A 16,509-nucleotide genomic window follows, 5' to 3' on the forward strand; every position below is an offset into this window, starting at 1 on the left:
AGATGGTCATACTGAAAGGCAGTCAGGCTTGCTTGAGTGAGATAGATACTTGTATTCACACACAAAAAAAGTATTTTATTACCTGTGTTCCTTCAAAATCTATTTGGTATGTAATTCTAAAGACTAATTAAACACACTGACAGTTTTAGTTGTTTTCTGCTAAACCTGCTAAAGCCTAACAACTGGGGCTTTCATATGTACAGACTTACAAATAAATTCACCTCACCTCATCTGATTTTAAGGTCATTCACCTAAATTACACAACATACAGATGCAAACAGGTAACCTGGAAAGAGGACTGTTAACAGTTATATGAAGTTAGACTTCATATAGGCACATGAGGAAGACCTGAACACAACGAACAAGGATGTGACACAGCAGGGCAGCAAAATTTTACTTGGGTTTCAAAAAACCCAGCACACCCATTGGTGCTGTAACTCATTTAAAACTGATCAGAGTAGGTCTAGTCTGTAACATGTTCCAGCTAGTAAACAAATTGAGCATATTTTTTAAAAGTAAAAATCGCAAAACTCCACTGAAGCTTTTCAAAAAAGCATAACAAATTGGTCAAGTAGGGTGTCCTTAAAGCATTTGTTTTCTACAAATAAGGAAGGGGAAAAAAACCACCCCAAAACCTCCAGTTTTTGGAAGAAAATTTAATACTGCATGCTTTGAGTGAAAGCAATATATGGGAGTGAAAAAAAGGGCGACACGATGACTACAGCCTATATTAAGAAATATTACTATAAAGGAATTTTTACCAAAAAATATGGATATTTTTAGCAATGCACTTGTTTGCTTTACCACTGTGAAGACAGGATTATGAGGCCATGCTTCTCTCCTTTTTGTATTGGCTGAACATAAATACTTCTTTAGATCAGTGTTGCACCCTTCAAGCACAGAGTTATCTGAAGCTTATCCTTTTTGTAATACCCCTAGAAAAAACTAACACAGAGAATATTGTTTTGAGGTTATGTTGCAGCAACAGGACACACTCTTACTTACATTCATCTAATGTAAGATGATTCACAATCAATTATAGTTCTCCTATCAAAGGCTCTGGGTAGCCTTCAAACCATCACAGGAGGAACCATTACCATCAGCAGCAGGCATGCTTAGAGTTCATTTTTTAAGTCTTATGAAATCAACCTATTTCTGCTTGTGTCTCCTGAAAAGGCAGAGTGTTCAGCCTCCTCTGAGACCCATGCTTGACCATGACACCAATGAAACAGGAAGAAATCCTTCAGTTACATCTGAAGTTTCTTCTCAAGCCATCAGGCAAGTCCTACATAGTCTCTCCAGAGCTGAATACTATCAAACATCACCACTTATCTCTGCTCTGGAGGAGGCACACATAAAAATGTGGGTCAGGCTTACAAATTTAGGTTATTAGCTATAGCATATAATCCCAGGTTTACTTCCTTGGGCACTACAGTTCTTAAGAATTGCCTTTAGAGTTCTGGGGATGTTTCTGCATTTGCATTCACTTATTTACAAACTTGGACTATTGAGCACGCTTTAATCAACTAAATTGATTAACCACTTCTCTGATGATGCCTTTCTAGCTCACTCACAAAATCTTAGATTCATAAAGTTTTTAGGAACCAAGTTCCCGATAAATCCACAGGACTTCATACTTTTTGAAGTGGACCATGGCCTTAAGAAGGGCTAAGCACAAGAACCTACACCAGATGATAGGTACTGCCACAATGGCTAGTATATGTAGATTAATCCTTTTCCTGCCTTTAAGAAGCATTTCTTTATTGGCAAATGCTGAGCAGTGATTGAGAGGAAGAGATACTGCCCTTTAGGGCCCTTTGGCCTTTCTCTAAAGACATATTATCAATTTCTTTAATTATCACAGTGACAGGAAAACTTGGTGAAATATTTAAAAGGGGAAGGGAGGAAAACATATGTTTATGTTCATTTAGGACCACTTGAAAACAGATTATTCTGAAGATGGAAAGAGAATCATTGGACATTTAAATAATTAATTCCAGAAAATCCATTAAACAGGAACATTTTGACTGATCCAGCACAACCAGCTTTCACTGATCAGTTTCTAAACTGCTGTTTCTAAATTGTCACTTGCAGGAATTTTAGCATAACACAGTGTACATCACTAGTCAGTCATGTGCCCCATGTACCAGACAGAGAACTAAGATACAAACAGTCTGGTGACAGCCTGACTATGATAATTAGATAAAAAACATGCAAACGAACACAGAACTTCTATCATTTCCATCCCTGCGAGCTGCTTCGCTGTTTATAAAATATTAAACCCTAGCCGTTTATTTTAGATAGTTAAGATTTACAGCAAATCTTCTGACATATTGTTGAGCACTAATAGGTTTCTGTAGCTGAAAAGCAGAAAGCATAATTTCTCAAGCTTCTTTGTTTTGCTAGAAGATGAGAAAATTAGAAGCAATAGTCTGGTTAAGACTGTTCTTACCAGTGTCTTTATCAGAGCAACAAGGCAGGATAAGAAGCAGCTTTTGCTGGTTCAGATGAGCCGCATCAATTCTCTGCTGCAGAGAGCATAAAGAGTCAAAACTAGGCAGTCGCACAAGGACAAAAGTAAAAGATGCAACTTCTTAAAAACTAATCAACATTTCTCCATGCTTGGGGTTTGGGGGTTTTTTTGAGATTAAATATATTTGTAAAACATCTACTCGTATCTTTTTAAATGTAAGTGATATCAGACATGTACTACAATCTCAGCTCAGTCAACCTCAGTAAGGTTTAAGAAGGGAGCACCTTCCAAAGACATTGCTGCTTTAAGTGCTCCATACAATGTGGTAAGTATTTTTTTGTCCAGAATGTAACACTTTAAAATGCATGGGTTTTATGATGTTATGCTGACAAACAGGCAGTTGTGATTCTTCTCTATGAAACATTATTTAACCTGCATCCCAGCAAATTGCTTGTCCCTGGAGTTCCAATTTTTCACACAAGCCACAAAGGCATTTCTGAGCCTTTAAGTTCAGACCCCAGTTCACATGGTACATTATGTGGGAACGGAAGCTACACCTCCCAGTTTCCTGCCAGGTCCCAGCTGATGATTACTTCCTCTCTGACTACATTCTCCCAGTATTTTGAGTTTAACATCGTGGTTTTCCATTTTGGTTTCTATCACGTGTTGGTTTGTTTCACTGTGTTCTGCCAAACAGTGCCCTAATTTACCAGAGCTGCTATAATCTATATATAGTTTGCATATTGATTCCTGTAGTGCTTTGAGATCCTTCAGATAGAAGGTTATCACAATATACAGTTCCTTCATCTGTCATTTAAGGTAACCTTTAAAAGAGACAGAGTTCAGTTCAGTCCAGACATTTATCCAAACTTCTAAATCTCTGATGTCTGCAAATCCAGAAGGAACAGGGTTTTTGAGAGACTTTCAGTACCACTTAATACCAATTCAGACAAAACACCATATCATCCTGTCATTGTAATCACACGGGACGCTAATAACGTCTACCATTTCTGTAGAACTTCACAAAGATGAATCACCACAACATCGTCCTTTGCAGTATTATCCCTATTTTATTACTGAGGAAACAGGGTGTCTGATATTACATTATACCATTAAGTGACCTGCGCTTTCAATCTAAAAAGAATAGCAATGAAAGATGCAGAAACTATTACTGTAACTTTCCCAGCTTTTGTTTGGTGAAATGCTGTTTAAAAATTTAGATCCCACAAATTCTTTTACCATCATAGTACATTGTTAAAAAAAGCAAGTCGCTGAAAAACCAAAGTGACAATCCGTTTTGACTCTGCTGTGACTTAGCATCAATATTTCAATTTATTGCAATTTTGATCATTGTAGAAAAGTCAGCTGAATGCAAAAATAAAGGCACATGTCACTGTTCACTATTTTCTCATGCAGCCTTGAATGTGCAATCCTATCATTTAGATAAGGCATCCGCTTTTTCAGATCAGTACAATTCTCCAAAGAAAAATAACAATGTATATATTCACTATGTGTGTATCACAGACTGTAATACAGTCTGTTATTTAATCTATGGAAATACTTACTAGTTCCTGGTTTCCATGAAAGGTCAGTGGTGTTTGAAAATTTGGGAGTTGTTTTTGTTTTGGTGGGGTTTTTTTTGGTGTTTTGTGTTCTTTGAAAAATCCCAGCCTTCATGACTAACACCTTAGGGAAAGCACTGCATGAAAAATATTTTTGTATCTCTATCAGAAATCTTAAGGACTTAAACACAAAAGATGCTGTGTTAACTTCACTAATCACAGAAGGCAGAAAGAACAAACCAAAAAAGTGTTCAGCACCATCTTGGACTTACTTCCAACTGAACATTTATGTGTCATATAAACCTAACTTTGTACAACCTGAAAAAAAAATTACAGTAAAATAGGCTCTGCAGAATTAATTGAGTGCCAGTTTGGCCCTGCTCCACATGCAGCAGCGTCATCTAAGGAGAAACTGCTGAAGAAGAATCTGCCACAATTCCACTCTGGCTCTCAGAAGTCACAACCTAGGACTTTTTCAAAATATTTCAGTATTGGTTTCATATTAACTACACTCTAAATTGTGGAAGATGCAAATGTTTCCCTATCAACAAAGCATGATTTTTCTGTCAAACACTAATGGAATCATCATGGTTCCATGATTATCATTGCTGAGTTGGGATTTTCTGGTGAAAAACCCTTCAGTCAAGACCACTGGGGATTTTACCTTCTGGAAGAAAACAGTTCACAAGAAATGGGTCTCCACATCCTAGTTCTGCCCTCTGCAGCAAACTGAAGAGGCACCAAAAGGGACTTTCATTGTACCAGTTCTGTAGCAGGACAGAAATTAGTGTCATATGTTATATACCTAAATGTAAGTGAAAAGGAATTGCATGTTCATTTGGATTTTATCAAGAAATCATAATTCAGAATTAATTTCCATGACAGTTGATTAATAACAATAACTAAATTACTGAACAGAGTATTGTATCACACTGTGTTCAAAAAAACCATGAAGTATAATTAGTAAAGAAGCAAATAATATGAGATTTTCCCACAACATGCTTCTATTTCAAACATATTCACCACTCTTGCCGTAGCAGCTCTGAGATCAAAACACAGCAAAAGCACAGTAGCCTCAGCTTCATCAAAGGGTCTGGTCCATCTTCACATCTCAATAGTCATAGCAAGTATAGCTTTTTTCCCCTTCAATTTGAATTTGTAGAAGACAGGCTTTATCAAAATTGAGCACTCTCACACTAAAACCTTCATTTTGGTTATTCTCTTTGTTTGTATGTGCAGAGATGTTGCTAAGCGTAATTAGCAAAGAAGGCCTAGGTGAATTCTAGACATCAAAAGAGAAGCCGAAAAGTCAAGGGTGGCAAGGTGGGCAAGACAGAACTTGATAGCTTCATTGGCAGAATTACACGATACAGTGGTCTATGGCAGCAAAGGACTAGATTTCATCAAGAAGCGTGGTCCAATTTTTCCTACTTTACGTCCCTGTGATAAGACACTGATGCTGAGAGTAAAACAAATTGTGGAAGGGGACTGAAAAGGGCTGGGAGGGGAAGAATACAGGACACTTTATTATTTTTTTCCCCAAGCATCTATTCTTTTCATCACCAAACAGTTGCATCTTTTGCTTTCTACTCAGCATGTGCAATACAAAGGAACTAGACATGAACAGCAACATTCAAATAACCATAGCTAATACTTGTTCATCCTTCAAGAATTACCTGTATGCACACATACTGCTGTTCCAGAAGGGTACTGGGAGCTTTGAAGAATCAAGATAGAGAGGTTGCAGATAAGGACTGCAGAATCTCCAATTCTAGTACACAAATAATGAAGGAATTTCCCTGTTAAAGATAACTAGGCATTAATCCATAGCAATGTTTATTCCTGCATTCTAGCCTGATTCAGATCATGACGAACTGTAGCTGACCCTGTGGAGTCCCACTATTGGGCATCTTCACACAGTTACACAGTGAACAGATGAATCATTGTGATATTACTGTAAGACCAAGGAGGAGCCCAGGCTCTCCAGCTCCGTTTTCGTGAGGGAGTCATTAAGGTGCCTAGAGGGTTTAGCTTTTGACAACTGTACTAACTTGACAGGAGAGAGCTTCATCTTGTCAAGCACCTTTACACTCACCTCACCACCAAACAGGAAAATGAGTACCTCTCAGTTTCTTTTCATTCTGGAAGAGATATCAACAATCAGTGTATGTACAAGAAAAAAAAATGCCTTGCAAGCACAGAGCAAAGCAAACCCTCAAACGCTGCATATGGTATTGAGTTAACTTTGATGTCAATTCTTTGTGGCAGGACACATCCTCATGTGTAATGTACTTCCTAGGCACAACACTAAAACTGGCCAGGGGTATTATTTCAATTTCTAGAGAGGGCAGTTGATATAGATGAGAGTCAGTGCTGTTAGCAGAGGAGACAGCAGCACTGACCCACACATTTTAACAAGGATGTATGCACATGCAGGATAATTCCAGTAATTCACATCAAAGTTACATGTACAAAAGGTGTGGAACTGGGCAGATGATGGTAATTGAACATGAAGACTACACCAGAACATTTTCATAGTGTGTTCGAAGATATTAGAATAAGAGGCTTTAAATACGTGGATGGTGAGGGAGCTCCTGTTTTAATCACCCTCCCAAGGATTCTACAGTCTGTGCCTGAAGTCAAATTTCAAATCTGTTACTGCCTAGATTGGGTTGCATTAGACACAAATACCTTCTATCCACAGCTACTGTTCTGTTGTATACCATTCGGCTTCCTAGCAGGCATGACACTGGAATTTTATGGGCTGAACCTGTGTCACTGTTACAAATGTACTGCCATTTCCTGATAGCATGAACAATGTATTTTGAATTTTGATCTTGCACACTATTATGAAGGAAGATGAGTTAGACATCCAAAATTGTGGCATTTCTTAGTTTCATCTAACAGAAGACAAGCTGTAGGGAAGTATTATGGATCCTTCGCACAAGAAAAGAGTACTGTTCACATTCCTTTTGAGAAAAGATTAAGTATGGATGATACAATCCCTGATACAGGTACAGAGAACACACACGGGCCTCATTTTCCAATGCAATAGGCAAATATAAAGATGCAGTCTGATATCATCGCCGAGATAAGCAGCAGTTGCTGGACAGCAGCCAGGCAGATAAAGCTACAGTATTATCCAAAGCAATATTAGTAGTGTCCTTCTGGAACAGTGACTTCACCTACCAGCAGTAGAGAAACACAGTGGATTCAATACTTCTCTAGCTGCTTCATGCACTGGAAGGTTGCTCTAATTATGTAGCTGTGAATCCTCCACTAAAAGGGAATCCCTGGGCAGAGAAAACCAATACAAGAGACATCAGTCACCTGCTTCCATCTCTTCCTTGGCTGATTTGGCTTATTGTGAGTGGTCATGTGAGCATATTTCCAACCCCCTCTGTCTCTGGCCATTGCTTACACTTGGTCCTCTTGTAGACTCCAATTTAAACACCCAGCGATGAGGCACAGCAGCAGTTGCACTGTGTCTTTGCTGGAAGATGATCCTTATGAGAATGTGCCCCAATGGTACCAGTGTTATGGACTCTCCCTTGAGACAAGCTAGAGATCTGACTTGATGCTTTAATGAAAAAGCAGACTAAGTTTAACAGTAGTTAATGTAGTTAGACTTTTTTTAAAAAAAATCCTTGTTCCTCTCTCAGTATTTTCTAGAACTAGTTATCTTACTGTTCTGATTTCTCTCACTGTTTTGTTATTGTGCTGTTGACTTTTTATCTTGCTGGAACAAATTTAAGACTCTTTTTATTTAATTGCTGTTATTAACATTCACATATTAATGCAACACATATATTATTCAAGTTGATAACAATGTCTCTCTTCTCACAGCTTTAATTCAGAAAATGAAGAGCCTAAGTAAGCTAGAACGACATTGTTAAAAGTCAAAACATTCCTTGATTTCTTTCCAGCTATTTTGGACCTTTTCAGAGTCCAACAACATTACATGTATTTGAACAGTAGAAATGTTGCATAGTTTTCTCAATACCCATTAACTGCTCTTCCTTACCAAGCTGCCAGTATGGCATTTCAGAGAGCCCTTCTCCAAGTCCCGGCTTCTTCCTTCAAACAGACCTTAGACTTTGGAAGTCTAAGAAAAGAGTGCATTGAAATACAAAGAGACCAACCTAGAACCGAAGGGAGAAGCCATGTTTCAAGCGAATGCAGGAAGAACAATCCTGTCTGACAGAGGTGTCGAATAAGCCCTGCCTCATGTTTACATCTTAGAAAAGGAGGATGTTTACCTTAACAAGAGGGTGGGAAGATCTTGCTTCTCATTTTCAGTTTCCCAATCACACTGGAAACACCGGGAACTGGCCACCACATCCCATAGAACAGGAAGATGCTGCCACCTACAGGTGTGAGTGCCAGGAAGGCACTAAATCACAACTGCTGGGTCCCCACTACGGGCAGAAAATAACACCACAGTCGGAAAGGCCAAAAATCCGTAGTTATATGGTACTTGCCACAGTGACACTTCATCCTATTTCTTAACCTTCTTGCATTATTCCTATTGTTCAGAGAGTAATACAGGCACATAAACCATTGCCTTCTACACAGAAAAAAAATAAGAGGTCTTGCTTTGTAGCTCAGAGTGCAAGGATCCACCGCAGGAAATACAAGACCTGTTTGAATCCTCACAGCATGACGCTTCCACTCCCATGATGCAAAGATTAAAGTAAGTGATCCTTGTAAATAAGTCCACAAATCCTGATCTAAGCCCATCATGTCAACGTTCAGAGAGGTCAAAATACCTCATGTGCCTGTGCTTTTGGCTTGCAAGTTACAGAAGTTTGCGTTTTTAGCTTTATGGTGCTTATTCTTAGTTCCATGGTGGGTTTATAAGTATAATTCTTCATAACAAGAGCTAAAGAAAGGGTAAAATGACAAAATATTTTAGAAGGGGCTTGAAACAACACAAAAAAGCTTGGCAAGGTTGAGGAGGAAAGTAATCCATCACCACAGTTCACACAGAATCAGTGGTTTGGCATGTAGCTACCATACTCGGGTAACACGTTTGGAAGGACTCCATTTCACAGATCTCTGTGTGAAATATGTGAAGTCTCACCTCTTGGGTGCAGATAGTTTACAAGTTTATAGTCCCATGGCCATGCAATTCTAGCAGTAAATACAAAACCAAACACAACAGGGAGTCTTAGACAAAGAAAAAAAGAAGCTCCATTTATCAGAGCCCTTTTCTCTGAACAGTGTATTTGCTTTTTTTTACATGAGAGTGCAAATACTGTATTATGTTTATTCAATAATACTCCCATCAGCATGCCAAACAGCACAACTTTTTGACTAGGGACAGACCAAACCTACAACATCTGCCAAACTTTACGCCCTTAAGGTGCTAGGGGGCCTCTTGAAAGTAGCTGTGCTTTGAACTTCGCTGACTCCTGGGGGTTCTGTCTGATTAATCAATATTTTACATTACGCTAGCTACCATCACCACAATGAAAGAAAATAAAACAAGTAATCTACAAATGCAGAGAGCACCTTCTTCCCACATTGCCTCTTTCAAACTAACACAGCCAAATTACTCCATTCTGTGTAAATAGTGATTGAGTTAGGACAGCCACTGGAGCTTGGTCTGCTACAACAGCCACATCTTGTACTCCAAGTCTTCATTTTAAGAAGCAAACAAACCCAGACCTAGTCCTAATTTTTATGGGGGCAGAGAGACTCCTAAGATTGAATGAGACCTACCTGCAAAGGCAACCTGGCCTTTACAGCACTCCAGAGACTAACAGCATTATCAGCACTCCTGCAGGGAGGCAGACGTGTGGAACAGCTTGTCTGTCTGCATGCTGGGCTGGGCAAGCAGCACCAGCTCTACTCCAAATCCTACAGATGCCTAGAGCATCCTGTAGATGCTCACCATGGCTGTATCCCCAGGGACAGTCTGCACAAATGCCAGGACATCAGTTGTGCATCAGTTCGCAACATGCTCACCTCGTGTTTACTGGTTTCAGTTCACTACTGCAAAAGCTGAACTAACATCCAATAAAATACATTTCTTGTCCCACACTTCAGTGTACTCCTCTGTACACTGCTTATAAAAATATCTGACACCAATAGACAGCTGTCACCCATGTGCAGCACACTAGGGAGTTCCATAGCTAAAAGCATGTCATGCACCAATTTGAATAAAGTACTAAGGCTTGTTTCTAGTGGCTACAATAATTCACATTTTCTGTATCAGACACTGAAGACTACCTAAAATACATTCATGCCAGTAGGCTACACACACAATTACACCTTGCTGGGCAAAGAGATTAAGCCTAAAGCAGTTGTGGGTTTTTTATACTCGTACACAACCTTTATCTCACTGCATTTATCAAGATCCAGACAAAGTCATCAGTGCTATTAATATACTAGCAAGGTGAATATATGCATTGTAGTAGGGGAAAAACAGGTATTTTGCTGATTCTCATCAAACTAATTACTGATGGGTGAGCCTTGGATTGAGTGAAGCTGCCAGTTACACTGGCATGAAGTCAAAGAAGAATCAGGTTTGATGCATAGAAATATAACACATTAAATTTAAGATAACAGATTCTGTCTTTAAAAATTCAGCGATAGTTTTCTTAATTTAAACTCACCTATACTGTGTTGGAACAAAACAGCAACTTGCACACCAGCAATGCTGAAAACAGCTTACAGATTCAGGTAAGAAAATTCCTACTTGGATGCCATTCTCCTCATCGTGTCCAGCTGAGCAGAGCTGGAAAGTAGCTCTGCAAATGAAATGCAAGAAAGTAAATCAATTCATCTCAGCAAATATAAAAATACAGCACTATTACATTGGTCAGATTTTCCCCCATATGCAACAAGCAATAGATTCTATTTTCAATCTAGAGGATTTATTTCCAATTATGGAAGACAAAATGAAAAAATACAGGTTCTGATATTGCAAGCAGCTCTATACAGACATATCACTGTCTCTGCATGAGTCTCCTGCCAGAATCACAGTCAAAAAGTCTGACAGAAAGAATAAAATAAGCTTTGACTTATTCTCAATCTGAGCTAGGATGCCTGGGAGAAGACCATCTCAAAAGGTATCCCTGTAAATTTATCTAGGTTTAGATCTGCAGCAAAACAAATAACCCCAAATAAACCACAGCCCCTCCCCACTGTCCCAAAGAAAGAGGTTTTATTTTGCTCCCAGTTCTACACACACCACATAGTCAGCCAGACACAAGAATTCATTGCTGGTCCAATTCATTTCTGTACATCACTGAGTGCTTTCATCATTTATAACCAACCATAGAAAGAAAACATCCTTGTTTGCTTCTTATGGCACCTACTGTAGCCAAAAATCAATTTCTCTTGATCCCAGCAGCCAGTCAGTGTGTGATCTAAAGCCTCAAGGATCTTAACCATTCTTGCTGTGAAGGTCAGTGAGAGACACTAAAATATCAAAACTTCTTTATTCTATCGTTTAGTATCATTTAATACCACGGGACCATCTAAGTGTTGGTTTTGTACTGAAAGATGGCATCAGCATTTTTCCATGTAGTGATGTTCCATCACTAAGAGCTTACCATTCATCCCCAACTGAGCAGCAAACTGGATGCTTGATCATAACTATCCAAGATTGTCTCCCCCTTACAGTTTGTTATCTTCTGAAGTACAAGGGAGACTGACACTTAAATCAAAATCGGGAAACCTCCATTCATCCAAACTTCAGAAGTGTGGTTAGAATGTCTCAGCAGATAGTGAAGTTATTCTGAGATGCAAAACCCAATCTCCAACCCTAAACTTTATGAAAGCAAGAGGCTGCAGGAGTTGAGTGAGATCTACATGCAGAGACAGCCCTGGACTTCACAAGCACTGCAACAGCCCACAACACACACCAACGCACAGCATTAACCTCGCATCTGTGGGAAGATGCGCAGATGCACACATGCCAAACTGGCCAGGCAGGAGCTAGGGCTGCTCTGAATATTATTGAGATGCATTCAGGGAGGCTGCACCCAAGCTAAACAGCAACAGCTCAGAGCTACTGGTGCTTTCCTTGGACAGTCTGTACAGATGCCAAGGAATCTGCTGCTGCTAAAGAGTCAGGTCTTTAGTAACTAGAAAGCACAGGAAGCAATGCTATCTTGATTTAGATTGCTTCAATATTTAATCAGTACCGACTGGCCTTAAAGTCTCATAGATAAATAGTCAGAATCTGAAAGCTTTGGATTTTAAGCTCTGCATGCAGCTGGGGGACAGGGAAGTATTACTACATTCTTTTTCTTCACGCTATCAGCTGGTAAATTTGAGCATTCCTTGCCACTCACATGCAATGCGTTTCTACTCATTCCTCCCCACTGTACAACTGGATCAATGATGACTTATCTGAATTGTCCCACAATTGCAATGGGGAATCTCTCTGTTCTGTACGTGCACTTTGCAAAGTGATTCCAAGTTTCAGTAGATTTGTCCATAATGCCCATGTCAGCTGATAAATGATTGAGTGCCTGGGGGAGAGGGAGTGGCATGAAGAGGGAGACTTACTGCTTTAATACTGGGCTTGTGTCTTGAGGCTTATATATTGTCTGAAGAAGCTTTCATTTTGGCAATATGAATGAAGTTAAAACACTACCACATTTTTCAGTGGCCAGAACTAACACAGCAGATGAAGTCACAGCAATACAAAGCACCTCTGCAGTGGTAAAAGTGAAACTGTATTATTCATTTCATAGCTATATCAGTAAAATGGGGTAAACCAGCCCCTAATCTGCCCTTGGGTAAAAGGCAGGGAAGTGATACTGAGAAGTCTCTAGTTGGATCTAATAGGTCCCGAGGGGAAGTAATTTGAGTCTTATCTTTAATTCAGTTGAACCATAAAATGGGATGAAAGCAGACCTCAACAGAAGACAGATTCTGTATCTAAGCTGCTTGTTATAAAATGCTGTTACAAAATTTCAATGTCAATTTGTGTCAATATTTTACAAAATAAAAGGAGCTAGGAGGAGGCAAAAAATGCAAGTCAATTGGGATCAGAGAAAGACAGCTGCTAGAAATGAGATATTCTTCACTCATTCATTTCCACAGCCCAGTCTTTGTTAAAGATCTTTTAAAAGTTTGAGATTTCAAAAATCAAGTTCAGATATATCATTATCAGTAGCTTTACACTGATTAAAAACCTATTAATGCTAGGAAAGAAAAATAATTTTACAGAACTTTCATAACCTCCTTGCATGAATCTGCTCAAGGTCTGGAGTTCAGGGTCTTGCTTATACATGTATCTCCTCATGTACAATTTTCCTTTTGGGGACCCAGTGGCAAGTCGCACGGTCTAATACTGTCCCAGGTGCTCTCCATGCAGGTTAGATCTTGGATAGATCTTGCAGGTTAGATCTTGGCAGGTTAGATCAAGGATATGCTATGTCTCCTTCCATCTAAAAGGTAAAATTGGGTTGTTTTTTTGATGAAAGCTCAATAGTGGCTTCCCTGCCCACTTATGCCACCCACTAAGTGATCTTATTTTCAAATGTGCCAAAGTGATGTCAACTTTGCATAAAGAACTTAAATGAAGCTGTCTAGCCTTGAATTTTTAATATTACTTTCAAGCTCCAAAATAAGGACTTAAGTCTAGACATGTATTTAAAAACACCTCCAGTGGCATAGCATTTCAAAAGAACAAAACCTGAAAGCAGTACTTGAGACACTTACAGGAGAATACCCTTTCCCCAATTACTCCTTTGAGACAATACCTGATGATGCTCTAATGAAAACTGTTTGTTGATAATTTGTTGACAAATTATCTATATATTGTACAACCCACATTAAGTTTTTCACTTTTTATTCGTACTGTTGAAAAGAAAATTTCTTCTGATGCACACAAATGTGAAGCAGAATAAAAAGCTAGTACAAACTCTGTCAATGAATACACACTTTGAAAAATGGCTTCCTAGTTTATAGCAGATTTATAGTTCTTATCTCAAGTTTCCAAAGTTCATCTGAATCTCCAATACAGGGAGTTTCAATGTATCAGTAAATCTTTTAAGCCATGAGGAAAACTCACTCAAAGAAGCAATGTCCCCTATCAGTGGAAGAAGGGATAAATCTGAAATAATATATAATTCATGATGACACATATCAAGACATTACAGCCAACACTGACACAAGACCTATTTATGGCATTGCTTTGCTAAGTGTATTCCCTGCAGAACCATCTCGAGACTCTCTTATTCTGAACCAAACACCTGTTTTGATAATGCACATCTCTTCAGAGCTGGGGGAAAAAAAAAAAGCAAATCTAATTCAGCAACCATTTCTCATGATAGAAAACCAGTGGCCCTCAGCCAGCAACATATAAAAGTAAATGAAAATTTAAGCGCAGATCAAAAAGAAATGTGACACGGTATGGCTACTTTAAAAAACGTATGACCTCAGACATCAAGCTATCCATTGTCTAAAATATGCTAATATGAACTTTAAACTTTCCTTGGCTCGGGAACAGAGTTTTAGTTTGGTTCCTTCACAACAGCTTCCTCAGTCTTCATGGTTTAATACATACATGGATTCATGAGCTCTGAAGAAATGAAGAGTCCTCTCAAATCTTTCTAATATGGTCCAGGAAGTTAAGGGTCACAGACATCCTGTTCAGGAGGCATTTACATTGCCACCCTGACATTCAGAACCTGGAAATACTCTGCAAACTATTAACTAGAACTCGCAACACCCTTGGGGGCAAGGGCATTACTAGACAAATTTGAGAAGTGCATTAAATTTAGTGACTACAGGTGACATGATTGGCATAGCATATCACACAAGTCAGTATCACAATCCTTGAATAGTAAAAATAGCTTTTGAGTAGTTAAAATATAAATCAACAAAACTACCAGAGATAATGTAGAGTTTAAAAAAAAAAGGTATAAGTATATATTTGGGAAAAAAAACCCACAGCAACAAAAAAAAAAACTATTTCCCTGCCAAGGCCATTTACTGCAGCCCACCTTTGAATTAAAAATCAAGTCATAAAAAACCAAAAGTAGCTTTGCTTGCACATATTTTTCCTGAAGAACCCTGCTGGATAAATGCCATCTTCTCAAGACACAGAATAGGGAAGGGTAGATTCCCCTAATCCCCCCACACCATCAAACCTTGCCTCAGACATTAGCCAAACAACATACCTACAATGGCAGGCACATCACAGTTCAACTATAGAGTTAATTTTCTCCATAGTAGCTAGTATGGGGCCATGTTTTGGATTTGTGCCGGAAAAAGTGTTGGTAATACAGGGATGTTTTAGTTACTGCTGAGCGGTGCTTACACAGTCAAGGCCTTTTCTGCTCCTCAACCCACCTCACCAGTGAGCAGGCTGGAGGTGCACAAGACATTGGGAGGGGACACAGCTGGGACAGCTGACCCCAAGGGATATTCCATACCATATGATGTCACACTCAGCATATAAAGCTGGGGGAAATAGAAGGAAGTGGAGAACATTCAGAGTGATGGTGTTTGACTTCCCTGGTAACCATTAGACGCCTGCTTTCCTGGTGGCTGAACACCTACCTGCCTGCCCATGGGAAGGAGTGAATGAATTCCTTGTTTTGCTCTGCCTGCATGCATGGCTTTTGCTTTACTTAGTTAACTGTCTTTATCTCAACCCACAAGTTTACTCACTTTTACTCTTCTGATTCTTTCCCCCATCCCACTTGGGGAAGGGGAAGTGAGAGGCTGTGTGGTGTTTAGCTGCCTGCTGGGTTAAACCATGACAGAAGAAACCAAAAGTTGGTACAGATCCTACACACGAGTTTCAGACTATTTCACCAATGATAGTTTTTCCTCTCATCTTTCTAGGTGAGTCGTACAGAATAATATCATTTCAAATGTTAATATATTTCATCTGAATAGAGAGAATTATTCCAAGCCTGGCTGTGGTGCAGTTGAAGTGGCACTGTGCTCTGAACTCAATGAACAGCAGCAGATGTGCTGCTTACAAAGCCTGTTCAGACCAACCTGTGAGATACCAGGACATTAGAAGAACAGAAAGGGCATTTACAGACTGGATAGGATTACATTTTAATGAAATGTTTTCCAATATATTTCTTCAAGGACAAAGAAAGTGCCAGGATTGATGTAGGCCAATGGAACAAAAACAGACATGCAGACGAGAAAAGTTTACATTTTATATACACACACACATATATACACTTGTCCAGTTTAGTTAGGTTAAGGGCTTTCTGAATCCAACAATGACTCTCATACCTCCCCCCCCACCCCCCAAAAAAAAAAAAAGAAAAAAAAAGGCATAAAAAGGTGATTCCCCAAAGACATGCTGCAAACACAACAAGCAGTCCAGCAATTCAGCATGCCTCGTTTATATCAGACTGCCATTGTGAAGGTGAATTTTCACCCATCTTCTTCCTGAAAGCATATGTAAAACAGTTTAATTCAGAAATCTGCATTCACTGATCATTTCTGTTCACCAGTGTACTGGGCTGCCTTTATTGCCTT

The 16,509-nt window shown here is 39.2% G+C and overlaps 1 long non-coding RNA gene across 1 annotated transcript; it reads right to left on the minus strand.

Annotated features, from left to right (window-relative positions):
• Positions 1 to 646: 646 nt before the first annotated feature.
• On the minus strand, positions 647 to 8,376 carry LOC142060323 (uncharacterized). The gene is made up of 7 exons (XR_012661704.1): positions 8,295 to 8,376; positions 7,225 to 7,328; positions 6,131 to 6,176; positions 5,712 to 5,834; positions 4,700 to 4,802; positions 2,453 to 2,528; positions 647 to 945 (listed from the first exon to the last, which is right to left on the minus strand). It is a non-coding gene; the product is annotated as an uncharacterized LOC142060323 (long non-coding RNA).
• Positions 8,377 to 16,509: the final 8,133 nt, after the last annotated feature.

The sequence above is a fragment of the Phalacrocorax aristotelis genome, chromosome 7 (assembly GCF_949628215.1).
Source record: "Phalacrocorax aristotelis chromosome 7, bGulAri2.1, whole genome shotgun sequence".
NCBI classification, from domain to species: Eukaryota; Metazoa; Chordata; class Aves; order Suliformes; family Phalacrocoracidae; genus Phalacrocorax; species Phalacrocorax aristotelis.